Below are 13,818 nucleotides of genomic sequence, written 5' to 3'. Positions count from 1 at the left end.
AATAAAGTCTAAACCACAGGGCCTGCATACAGAGGGAGTAGAAAAGAGGAGATGGAGGAGAGGTGGAAAATAAGTGAACCTAAGAAGGGAATGTAGGACTACTACCCTCATTTGTCATCCACGTTAATTTCCCTTCTGGAAACTTGACAAGTAGGTAGCAATCAATGTATACTGTGTTCTGAAGAAGATGCATCCCCCTTTAGCATTTTATGATCATGTTCTAGGTGGGAACACCATGAAAATGTGCTTTTGCATTAAAACTGTGAGTAGAACAGTCTTTAAAAGCCTTGGTGGTGAGAAACAGCACTAGAGAAGGTAGACAGATTGTCTAAAGCAAGAACATTAGCCTCCCTCCTTCAAAACAAGAGGCCCTGGATTGAAATGAGGACGTATGCTGGGGGGGGATCTGGACCAGGAAATCTGTTCCCATGTCAAGAGTCCCTGCAGTATGCTGACCTGGGCAGACACTTGAGTTGATTGACTTCTTCTGTGTCACCCGCAGAGCGAAAGGCAGTGGTAACTGATGACTTCACCGGTATCCATCTTTTTTATTTAGAGAAGTTAGAAATACACCTTGAGATGGATGCTGATGTAGGTATCATCTATCTCTGGGGTCTGATATAAGGTTTGTGGTTTCTTAAAAATCTGAAGTCAACGGACTTGGAAGGCAGAACAAATACTTCCCCAAAGATAAATATTTCTGCTAACGATTCTACTTTCTGTGCCTTCCCTTAGAACCATTCTCACCATGGATAATAAACAAATTCCCATTTTCTCCACTCTAAGATTCTTTTTTCTATATCATTCATTTTATACTATTGAATCCACTTTGCTTATAATCTAAGCAACATAGTAATTTTATTAACATGAATATTAAGGACTAGGTTCATATGCAGCATCATAAATGAACTGATCTTTATAGAATAATATATACCAAGTATATTGAACAGATTTTTTTAGTGTGTGTGTGTGTGTATGTGTGTGTGTGTAGATGAGGTCAGAAGTGTCATATCTCGCTAACAACAGTTGGTAGTACAGATAGTTGTGAGCCACCTGACACAGGTGTTGGGAATCAAATTCTAAAGACACAGTCAAACATAGAATAGTCACAAGGTTGTATTTCAATAACTGTACCCTCAGAGATACCTCAAGGAAAGATTCTAAGACATATATTCTAACACATATGATTTCCACTATTCAATTAATTACATGAAATTAAATCACACAATATAGAGAGTCTTCAACAAACTAAGATGGAAAATGTCAACACTACTATTTAGTTGTATGTATGCTTAGTGAAATTCACAGAAGCAAAACCCTGGACTATGATGCCAAACAAAGACTTCTTACACTTAGCAATGGTGTTTAGAAGCTGAAAAAAAAAACCACCAAAGTAGCCTGGATAGGTAAAATATAAAAGACCCTTGTGAATGTTTCCTTTTGCAGCAATGTTCTCTGGGAAGGGTAAACAGTCATATCTTTCTCTTTTTTGTAAACCACATTCCTACTCCTACATAGTGGCATTGTCAACATATAATATGAAAGTCATCAATACATGCCAACAGTGTTTGTACTCCAGGTGGTGAAAAACCTATGGCTAAGGCAGAGAAAGAATGACGTGAGGAGATACATCTTGTATAAACAGTAGAGCAAACCATGGAAGAAGTAACTTGAGCAAAACAGAAGAGAAAACGGATAATTTATACACCAGTGGCAGTAGACCTATATTTATTTAAGCAAAAGCATAAGCATCTTTCATTTATCATTGTTCTTTGCAAAGAAAAATAGTTTATGTAGATTATATTTCCCATGAATCCTTGGAAAATGCCAGTCTAAGAACCTGGTCCTCGTGAATAATTATTTACGAGTTCTTTTCTTCTGTAAGTAAAAATTATTAATCAAATGTAGTCAGCCTGATTCTGAAATGAAATTGTTGAGAAATTGGCAGGTGAAATCACTTCATGAAGAATTAACTGAGACACTTATTAGAAAAGGAAATTTTCCAAGAAGACATTCTACCCATCCCTCCTAAGGTCTACTTATTTCATGCAGTTTACTAGGTCTTAGTGATCTGCTCAGCATGGCTTTAGCAAGTCTATGTTGTAGGTTCAGAAACTAACGTTGTGTTTGAAAGATGAAACGCTCATTACAATCCAAAGCTTATATAAGTACACAGACATACGCACAAGTCAAACAAGGTGAAGACAATGTGCATTTAAAAAGATTGTTCAAATCAAGGCTGTCTCCAGTTCAGCTTCATAAATGTGAGGCTATGCACTGAAATAATTTCCAATTTCTATGAAAGTTTAAGACACAGCAAATCTTCATTTGGCAAATGAAATTAATTCAGCAAATACTCACTTAACAACCACTGTGTACCAGGAGCTAGGATGGAAAGAATAAGTAAGTACTTCCCAGTCAGAATGAGCTCTCCAGCCAAGGAAATCTACAGGGAGAGAGTCATGGACCTCAAAACAGAGCCAACTAGCAAAGAGGGTCATAGAGCTTTGTTTGAACCAGAGAAGTACCTGAAGGGACAGCTTTTGAACAGAAAGAGCTTGATATACAAAACGTGAAGCACTGATAGCATTTGAATAACAGTTCTCAAATGGTGGTATGACATGGAAGAAGGACAAATTACAATTAAGGAATTAGTCTAGGAATTTCTGTGTGGCGTGTGAGTACTTAAGAGTACTCTTAGTAGCCCTGGTTAATGTGTTTCCTGTGTAACTCAAAAGAAACTTGTTCTTACAACATTTGGTCCAACACGCAATCACTTCCCCGCCGCCTTGGTCTTTTCCCTGCCCTCACTACACTGCACAACTCATCTGTGTCCTCCCCAAAGCTTCCGTTATTCCTCACTGTCCATCATCCAGCTCTTCCCTGACTCACCTCCACTGATATCTATAGATACATTTACATCTGAAGGTATATATACACACACATATATAAGGATACCACCTCTGAGGTGGTTTTTTTATTCTCTCTTCCCTATCCCCCCCCCCGCCCCTTGTTTCCTCCCCTCTCTTCCTATCTTCTCTCCTCTCTTCTCCTCTTTCTAACCAAGCACCTCCAACTCTTTCGAATATCCATCTAGGTTCTTCCTTTCTTCCTGCACTACACACAGTGTCTCTTTGTTGGGGACCGTGGGACCCCCAGACCCTGAATTTCCTGTGACCCCTCTGCCTGCCGGAGTAAACAACTTGCTTTCCTATGCTTGAAGCTGCTCTGAGCAAACAACTTGTTTTGCAGCTGCTGTGAGCACAAGACCCTCAGGAGTTCCTGATGGCAGGAAAGTGGTTTCTGGTGGGCTTGCAGTTGAGAGTTAGGGTGTGATCATTGGTCAAGGAGAGACTATATAGGATGCCCTGGAACACAGTAAAGGGGCATTCTTGGCGTGTGTGTGTGTGTGTGTGTGTGTGTGTGTGTGTGTGTGTGTGTGTGTGTTTCAATCTCCAGCCTCTTGCCCGACTCACAAACCGTACCATAGCAAGTGGCGCATAGAGCAGGCAATGCACTACATTGCTTCAATTTTATTCTTATTCTTTGTACTATAAAGATAAATGTTAAGAATTTATTTGTGAGCCGGGTGGTGGTGGCGCACGCCTTTAATCCCAGCACTCGGGAGGCAGAGGCAGGTGGATCTCTGGGAGTTCGAGGCCAGCCTGGTCTACAAGAGCTGGACAGGCTCCAAAGCTACAGAGAAACCCTATCTTGAAAAAAAAAAAAGAATTTATTTGTGATTATCTCTCTTTTGTTAACTACAGGCATTATATAAAATAATGGCTTTCATTAAGATGTTTTATACATGTATGTAATATCCTTTATCTAGTTGATTTTTCCCATTCTTGTTCTTTATACAGTAAGATGTTTTAAAAAATAAATATTGCCTGTTTCTCTTGAATGCATAATTGAAATTTTTAAAAGATAAGATATAAAAGTAGGAGAGAATTATTTGAAAAAGAAAATCAATGCTAAGGGGAGAAGAATAAGAACAGATAATTGCACATATGTGAACTAATTTAATCTTTTCTTTGTTCATTTTGCCTTTTGAGACACGATTTCTTTGTGTAGCACTGGTTGTCCTGGAACTAGCTCTATAGCCCAGGCTGGCCTCAAACTCACAGAGATCTACCTGCCTCTACCTCCTGAGTGCTGGAATTCAAGGCATGTGCCACCATCACCCAGATAATTTTATTTGTGTGAAGGACTCTTACTACTCCCATTTTACAGATAGAGAAAGAAAGCACAGAGAAATTCAATAATATCTGGAGAACACAGAGTTAGAGCGTGACAAGAAGTGAGCTTTTCGAGTCCTTAACAGAGTCTGGGATACTGCAGTCCTGGATAAACCCTTAAATCTTAACATTACATCCACTCCCCCACCTACTGTTATGCTCATTTGGTTCACCTACAAGGAAGTCTACTTTTTAATCTCTTCTCCCTTCTATTCAACTGGAAATTGCCTTCCTCTGCAGCTCACCGCATTTCCTTCTTGACACTCTCTCCTGTTCTAATAACATCTTCCTGGTCTTTTTATGGCAGTTACCAGAGGGATTTTCTCTCACACACATATACTTTATCTGAGCAATCTGAGATGGGCATCATGTTTATTGGGAGATGGGGAGGTTGTTGTTCTTATTTTCGGTCTTTGACCCTACATAGCACCCTGGCACAATGCCTTACCCGACATAAGTATCCGATAAATTTTTGCTGAACTCATTTGTAAGATTATCGGAATACGTATTCCAGGACTCAGCCACAAGGAACCATTTCCACTTCTAAAAATTCACAACCCCTGCCCCCAGATTCTTAGGATAGTCATGCATTCTGAGATGAAGCAACTGGAAGATTCAGCCAAGAGATTTTCTTTTTACGGGATTTTGGGAGCAGACCTCTGCCCAACTCAAAAGAGTATTCCGTCAGATTTTATTGTCCATGTGAATGCATTAATTGAAAAAGCAGACCTCCAGCAGAACTGGCTGAATCATGCTGGGACTCAGTCATGCACAGATAAGTGAGTACTTATTGCAAGACATCTCCTTAGTCTCCTAGTACAGATGGGTCTTTCCAGAGTGCACAATGAACTGAACCTGCTCAAAGCTTAAAAAGTTGTCTATCTAAGAAGCTCCAGTGCCATCTGCAGGAAAACTCAGGAAGCTGCTCTGCAGTTCCATCAAAAGGTCTTGTCCACATTTTATTCCACATGAAACACTGCAGAGCTCACTGCCAACAGATTTCCATCAACACTCTTGACGAACAAAGTAGGCATTGTGAAAAGAAAACACATCAGGATCTGGAGAGAGGTGGTTCAGGGGTTAAAGTCCTCCCCAGCATCCATAGAAGTGCAGCTTTGGCGTGGTAGCTGTCTGTAATCCTGATGCTACAGAGACAGAGAATCTCATATCAGACTGGTCACATCCTGAGAGCGCTCACCTCATTACACGAGATGGAGAGCAATAGAAGATGCCCAATGGAGATCAGCTAGTGTGGAAGCGTATGCTGTTAACCCACGAGCATTTGGGAGGTAAAGGCAGGTAGATCTCTGTACCTTTAAAGTCAGGTCTGCCACAAGAGTTCTAGACCAACCAAGGTTATATTTGAAGCCCTGTCTTTAGAAAAAATATCAGTTACGTGGAGATAAAGAGAGTAATATCTTAAGCTATAACCTTGGAATTGTCTCAAGAGGTAGAAAGCAGATTCATAGAGAAGAAAGAGAGCTGTTGAAATTAGAGTGAACTACTTGTGTTCTCAAAAAAAAAATGAGCTATGATCTTAAAGTAATAGTTAATCATAATTGTAAAATGATTTTATTTGCTTAAATTGCATTTCATATACCTTAAAATTAAACAGTCCCTAGTAGCCATCTGCAGCTAGAGAAGCACTACTAAGAACCCACCTAGGATAAAGGGGGAAAATTGTGTATTACCATACAGAAATAATCCAATAATACCACATTGCATTCATTTTTCAATTCTTTTCACACGAATTCATGATTGTCATCAGTTTTGTTTTACAGTGGATGAATGCAATTCTGTGCATTGGTCTGGAAATATTCCCACCTGAGATCTGAAAAGAAATATTAACAAGTTTTATTTGTGGGAGGCTTTCCAAATGCCCAAATGGGTATGAGATTTGGCAACTTTACTCCATTTTATGCCCAAGTAAGTTTAGGCAACTTTACTACATTTTCTTCTTCATATTGTTTGCTCTTGTTTCACTGAGACAGAAAAGTTCATAAGGCATCTTTGTGGGGGATATGAAAGGTAAGAACCTTAGGAGAGATGAGTTGATTTCTAAAAATTATGAATGCCCCCAAGTGAATGGGTTATATCCTGTAGCAATGGTTGTCTGGGTATGGTGTCTATATGCATTTCCTCCCGTGCAATGTGTGTCACTCTTCTTTGTTTAACATTTCTGGGAGTGGAGTCAAGATAATTGCTTTTATATGATATTTTTGGTCAGATAAGGAAGTTCAACGAAAGCCCCTCCCTATTACTTGCTTTCCCCCACATTGGCTTCAGTTTTAACTATTCAATATTTCCAAATAGTGTCTGGGAAGTAGAATCCCTGAACTCCACAGGAAGAAATAAAAAGTGGTATGATGTTACCTTGACGTTTCTGAGCTTGTTTAAGACCCTGCTAGAGTCAGGACACAAAACAGGCACAAGATGGTAAGGACCTTGACGACCTCCAGTCTCTTCCTTATACCACACAAAGGATGTCAGAAGTTCCTCTGTCTCTTTCACCAAGAAAGCATCTAGGGACTTAAACGCAATGAAAAACTTAGCCAATGAAGCAGAGGCAAAGAATATCCTAAAACTCATGATTTGTGTTCCATGGGAGATTCCAGTAACCATCAAACAAAAAACTGAGATAAATGATTTAATATAAGCCTAAAAGAATTTTAGAAATAATTTTAAGGTCAGGAGAAATACAACATTTTATAGCATGTGACATAACAATATTTTAAATATTTTATTTAATATTCATACATGCATATAATGTTTTTGGCTCCAATCCAACTCCCATTCCCTCCCTTCTATTTCTCCTCCCTCCATCCTCCATTTTCCCTTTCAGCTTCTCTTTCTTTTTTAAAATTTAATAACCACTTTAGTACTGCCTGTGTATCCATGGGGGTGAGAGTATCTGCTTGTTCATGGGTAGCCTCTCCGGGCCTTTATCTCTGAAGAAAAATAAGTATCTCTCCCCAAGTATCTATCAATACCAATCACTCCTAAAATAGGGGTGAGCCTTCATGAGCCTTTCCTTGATCCATAATGGATTTGGGGTGGCTTGATCTTACAGCAGGTCTTATGCAAGCAATCCCCATGTAGGTACTCAAAGCAATTCAACACTGTCTAAAGCCTAGGCTTATACATGATTTGCTTTGATACGTAAGCTTTTTTCCACTACTTACCTACCTTTTTAGCTTCTGCTCCTTACAGACACACACACACACACACACACACGTGCATCACCCACAGAGCAGTGCTGACAATGTCCAATGCAAGCTCCACTTACACCTGAAACATTCTTTCCTTCCTTGAAGAACTGATCCTTTCAATTCTAATGCAAACCATTAGCAAAGCACCTTTATACTGCCTCTTTCCTCCTCCTCTTGGCTTTCCTGATCTCTAAATTAACTATGTTCTCCTAGGAGAAATCAAAGACCCTAAAACAGCACAAGAATAAGATCAGAATTTATACTCAATATATAGTCACCTCCTCACATAGAAGAGCCTCTTTGTGGCTTCTAATTCAAGTTCTGGCCTTGATAATCCAAGAAAAATGGAGCAAGAGAATGTTTTTGTTTTATATTTACCTGTAAATTGATGGGACATGATTACTTGTCTGTCTAATACTTAATTCATTTTGAAGTTATTCATCAACTTACAATTTCTAGTTTTATGATGGAGTAAAGCATTTTATCTGCACAATTGACCTCAGTTGGAGTATTGCTTTCAGAGCTTCAAACTTAATGTCCTTCCTACCAGACAATGAAAATCACCCCAACAAATAGGAAGTGATTAAGAAGGTAGAGGTTTACATGGCAACAGAGCTTCTACCTGATGGGTAAATTTCTAAGTTCTGCAGAAATCAGAAAGAAATGTTTCTTCACAAAAGTTATAAATTCTATTACCAAGTCTTCAATTTTTCTACATTTCCAACGACTACAGATAGTGTGGTCATGTTTTCTGCCTAACCCACCAACTTGAAACAGCTGGATTCCCTACTGTTCCTCCTAAATTCCCTTGCCTTGCATAAAGTGTGACAATTTGAAAATTTGACTCTGACAGCTTCATAAGAGTGACTCTTCTTCGTGGTCACATAACTCAAAGGGTCTCTGGAAGACCTGTTGTCAGAATTTGTTCCTAACATTTTTAATACAATATATTTGGGCTTAGAAGTATTAAGGGCTCCTGTAAAGCCCTTAAAGGTCTTTAGAAATGAATAACATCTTTGAGACTTTAGAACGGTTTTCAAGCTGGTGGTCATGACAACTTTAGGGGTCAACTGACCCTTTCATAGTGGTCACCCAAGAATACCAGGAAACACAGATATTTACATTACATTCAATACAGTAGCAAAATTACAGCTATGAAGTAGCAACAAAAATAATTTTATGGTTGGGGTCAGCACAACATGAGGAATGGTATTAAAGAGTCACAGCTTTAGGAAGCTTGAGACTCACTGTTTTAGAAGTTACCCTTTGGAAGCACTCTGTACTCTTTTGTTTTTCTTTCCTTTAAATTCTGCTTACTGCTTGAGACTTTCATACATGTATATATTATGTTTTAAGTCCATCCTCAATCCTCCCCCACTTGCCCTTCTCCCTCCCAACTTCATGTGCTTTGTTTGTTTGTGGGTTTTTTATTTGGGGTTTGGTTTTTATTTAAATTTTTATGTAATATTTTAATTGTTCTTCCTCTTCCCCAACTCCTCCCAGATCTTCCTTACTTTTCCACTCACTAATTTTTAAACCTGGTTAGTGCTACCTATATGGGCATGAATGCAGGAGCATCTCCTGGCATTCTAAAGATTTCATAGGACATTTTTATGATTTAAATTTTACATTTCTTTTAATTATGAAGCTTTTAGAGAATTTGCTGGTAGCTATTGAAGCAAAGTCAGTCTGCTGCATGCTGAACTAACAATTCTCGTGTGGTCCACAGTGCTGAGCACACTGTGCGCTGGCAATGAAGAAAACTATATCAATTGGTGAAGTAAATGAGCTAGAAGAATGTCCCTTATTTTGTGTTTGGTTATAAATTGATGGGAAATGACAACTTGTCCGTTCAATATTGAATTCGCTCTGAAGTTATTCTTCGACTCATAATTTCTGGTTGCATGACTACGCCAAGTATTTTACCTCCACAGTGATCCCTGTTGGAGTTTTACTTTCAGAGGTAAAGAAAAAAATCTTTAAATGGAAGTCAAAAAAGACTTTTCTGTGTGAGAAGGTGATCACATATTGAGTATAAATTTTGCACTTATTCATTCTTAGAAAACTATGCCAACATTGTTCTCGAGATACCAGCAATAGGTGGGTGGCAACTAAACCACATGAAAGTTAAGGAAAGTAATGAGTGTTTTCTAAATGTGAGAAATATGACCAGGCCTCTTCATATACTACTAACTGATGGAGGAAGGTCATCTTTCTATCTGTTGTTTCATTGGTTAATTAATAAAGAAAACCGATTGGCCTTTGATAGGACAGAAAATTGGGTACTCGGGAGGCAGAGGCAGACGGATCTCTGTGAGTTCGAGACCAGCCTGGTCTACAAGAGCTAGTTCCAGGACAGGCTCCAAAACAACAGAGAAACCCTGTCGAGAGAGAGAGAGAGAGAGAGAGAGAGAGAGAGAGAGAGAGAGAGAGATAACAGTGCTTTGGTTTGAGTGTGTACTGCCCCTGAATGAATATGTACTTGAAGGTATAGCTTATGGGAGGTAACTAGGATTACATGAGGTCATAAACATGGGATGCCCACGATGTTATTAGGGACTTTACAAGAAAAGAAAGAAGGACCTGATATTTGTCTGTTTCTGTCATAGAATACCTCTGTCATGTTATGAAACAGAAAGAAGATTCAAATTTAAAAAAAAAAAAACAGAAAACAAAGTATGCAGTTTGAGTGCATTCATGTAAGTTTTACATGAGAAAATGCTTAAGTAGAAACTTTAGGGCATATTGATAATGTAACAAACTGATGATGCTGACAATATTGTATGTATGGTTACTGCTAAGGACTTCACTCATCAACTATACACATAGCCAGGTCATCTATCCAGGGTACCAAACTGATCTTTGCCTGGGAACCTTCCACACCAAATCAAGAATAGAGTTTTTGTAGCTGTTGGTTCCCTTCACAGTAACAAATAAAACTTTTAATTTAAGGATTTTGTTTATTTCTCTGTGTGACCATTAAGATAATTATAAACCAGAAAAAGCAAATATAATCTATTTTTTTCCTTGTAAAGCAATCCTGTATTCAGCTGCTAAATGAGAGAAATTTGGGGATAAAAAAAAAAAAACTAAAGTCAATTCAAGAAATCATGCAAATGAAGGGTGATAATGTTCAATTAAATTAAATTAAATAGAAAAAATAATAAAACAAAGTTCATTATAATCAGTAATTTCTATTTCCTTGGTGTCAAACTTTTGCCACCATTTAATAATGAATAAAACTAAAAAGAAAGAATAAAATTTAATAACATTAAGTGCATTCTTATTCTACTGTACAGGAAATAGCCAAAAGGTAGCGATGGGAAACAATTACTTTGGTATCTGTCCTGCAAATGGAGATGGTGATCAGCGCTCCATGATGTGTAGTTTTCAACAACACTGAAACATCCTGAAGTGTGGACCCGGCTTCTGCTTAAATTACTGTACAGACTGGTATGCCTTTTGCCAAAGAATTATAAACCTGAGAACAGGCACTTGAGAAAGTGACTGTGTGATTTCTGGCAATTCAGCCACTGTCATTGTTGTATTTACAAAGAAAAACATATAGGCATCCTCCTGAATATTAACCCTCATCAGGCAAGGAAAGGAGACAGAGACAGAGACCCACATTGGAGCACCGGACTGAAATCTCAAGGTCCAAATCAGGAGCAGAAGGAGAGAGAGCACGAGCAAGGAACTCAGGACAGCGAGGGGTGCACCCACACACTGAGACAATGGGGATGTTCTATCGGGAACTCACCAAGGCCAGCTGGCCTGGGTCTGAAAAAACCTGGGATAAAACCAGTCTCGCTGAACATAGCGGACAATGAGGACTACTGAGACCTCAAGAACAATGGCAATGGGTTTTTGATCCTACTGCAAGTACTGGCTTTGTGGGAGCCTAGGCAGTTTGGATGCTCACCTTACTAGACCTGAATGGAGGTGGGTGGTCCTTGGACTTCCCACAGGGCAGGGAACCCTGATTGCTCTTTGGGCTGATGAGGGAGGGGGGCCTAATTGGGGGATGGGGAGGGAAATGGGAGGTGGTGGCGGGGAAGAGACAGAAATCTTAAATAAATAAATAAACAAACAAACAAATTCTGTTCTATCTCTGGGGACCTGGGGCACGGGCTGCATTAAAGAGGGGCAGAGAAGAAGGCTCAGTAGGTAAAGTGTTGGCTGCACAAATGTAAGGGCTTGAATTCAAATCCCCAGACTGGGGTAAAAGCCGGACTTGAGCCGGACTTGATGATCCTTTAAAGAGGGGGGAGATAGAAGAGAATGCCCCCACACCAGCTTCAGGGAACTGATGACACAAACACATTATTTACGTTCATTCACCCTTATGATCTACATTAATTGTAAAATAAATACTACACAAATCCACATACGCGCTCCCTCCTCTGTAGGGACCGTAGGATAATACCTTTGCCGGTCTTATGGTTGTATTTTCCTCTAAAACTTTGCTAATGGGCTCTTAATGACTATTAGAGTTTTTAAAATGGAGACTTTTAAAATGAAGTTGTTCCAAATAAAGTCGGCCTAGCTATCTAGAATAATTCATTATTCATAGCGGCGTAATAACAGCAGGGAAATGCTGCCAAGCTTCTTGAAAGCTAGCCAGAAGTTAGCAGGTAAGTGTTCCTTTTAGTCAGCCGTCAATACAGGTGTTAGAGTTTCTGGAAGCTTTGTTCTCTGAGGAAAGACATTTCACGGAATCTGAGAGCGCATCAGGCAACCATAATAAGCCTGAGACCAGATGCCAGTCAGAATCTCAGGCCAGCTGCTGCTTCCTTCTGATTCCAAACAAAGCCCCCCTCCCCTGTGAGCCAAGCTCCCTGGTGGAGGGATTGTGGTCACTGAGAACTGTGAAAAATAGCTTCTGGCGCTTTAATGTCTTGCTGGGTTGCAGCAAAGCTGAGTGGCAGGGTCTTGCCAGAGCTTGGAATTTGCCAGAACTTTGAGAGTAGACAGGCCTGAGAAGTATGCCGGATGGGTGATAAATTTAGGGAAACATCGCTGTTCTAACGAGTCTCTTAGAACCTCCGGTATGGTTTATCCCTCTCTGATGGTGCCCGTAGTAAAGAAATCCTGTAGCCTAAAAGCAAACAACCAAACCGGAAACTCATTTTTGCTACACCCTGGTTCCATGATCTTGAGCAATTTATGTAACTTGTCTCTAATATTGATTGAAATGGAATTTGGATCATAGAGCTGCTGTGATGACCAATTGTGTTAACAATATAAAGTTCTTATTATGACATCTGATGTTGCAAGAAGCCACTTGTTTGTCCCGGCTGCCCAGAACTGAAATTATCACACAGAAACCATATTCATTAAAACACCACTTGGCCCATTAGCTCTAGCTTTTTATTGGCTAACTCTTATATTAATTTAACCCATTTCTATTAATCTGTATATCACCATGAGGTTGTAGCCTACCAGCAAAGGTCCAGCACGTCTATCTCTGGAGGTGGATCCATGGTGTCCCCCTGACTCTGCCTTTTTCCCCCCAGCATTCAGTACAGTTTTCCCCACCTACCTAAGTTCTGACCTATCAACAGGCCAAGGCAGTTTCTTTATTCATTAACCAATGAAAGCAACACATAGACAGAAGGACCTCCTACACAAATCTGAAAGGTAATAGTCTGCAATAAATGGCAACTGTGTTGGTTTAGACAGCAACCCAACTTTGTTGTGACAAAGAGGTGAATTTGTTTTTCTTATACATAAAAGAAGCGTTGCAATAAGAACCTCAAACTATAGTTTTTGTTGTAGTTGTTCCACCAAACTAGGAATTAAACTCTATGCCCGGTGGTATTTTAAAGATCAAAATGACCACAGAAGCTCCAACTATCATGATGTATGCAATTTCTGGGACAAAAACAAGTGAAGGAGGGAGCAGGAAACAGACTGCCCACTCGCTTTTCAAGCTCCTTCTCCTTCTGCCAGCTTACTCCTCTCGTCTTACAGATATTTCTCATTACCCAGAAGACTCGCACAAGTCTTCGTGTAAAGAAAAAAGAATAGATGATACTGCTGCTCAACAAATTAAGTTTATATAAATATAAAGTAAAAATTTGTATTTGGTTAGAAATTAGATAATCCCACATGGACTTTATTGCCCTCGTCCATCACATAACTGGCATGTAGCAGAAATGAGCATCTAGCTTGGTTATTTGTAGATGATCAATCGATCTGTATTGTTATCTGTCTCTCTGTACACACGTATACATACACACACACACACACACTTCCACTCTATATGTGAGTAAAATAAGCTAAATAGAAATACAAGGTCTAACAACAATTTTAAAGGTAGTTAAGATTCAACATCTCATTTTATTAAAATTTATTTATTATTTATTTTA

General features: G+C 39.3%; 1 long non-coding RNA gene across 2 annotated transcripts in view; it reads right to left on the bottom strand.

The window, feature by feature from the left end:
* Positions 1-13,818, bottom strand: part of LOC126493711 (uncharacterized) — a 255,197-nt gene that overhangs the window by 56,248 nt on the left and 185,131 nt on the right. Inside the window, exons 1-2 of one of the 2 annotated variants that reach the window (XR_007589860.1) lie at positions 12,890-12,964; positions 6,612-6,767 (exon numbers count right to left, since the gene is read on the bottom strand). The exons of the other annotated variant lie outside the window; for it this stretch is intronic. This is a non-coding gene — a long non-coding RNA (uncharacterized lncRNA). Of the gene's footprint in view, positions 1-6,611; positions 6,768-12,889; positions 12,965-13,818 lie in introns of those variants that run through there. 2 annotated transcript variants of the gene reach the window in all.

Source organism: Alexandromys fortis, unplaced genomic scaffold, assembly GCF_014885135.2.
Source record: "Alexandromys fortis isolate MF-2015 unplaced genomic scaffold, M_Fortis_MF-2015_v1.1 scaffold_358, whole genome shotgun sequence".
Classification (NCBI taxonomy): Eukaryota; Metazoa; Chordata; class Mammalia; order Rodentia; family Cricetidae; genus Alexandromys; species Alexandromys fortis.
Note: the sequence above shows the minus strand (reverse complement) of the source record. Positions and strands in the feature narration are given on the sequence as shown.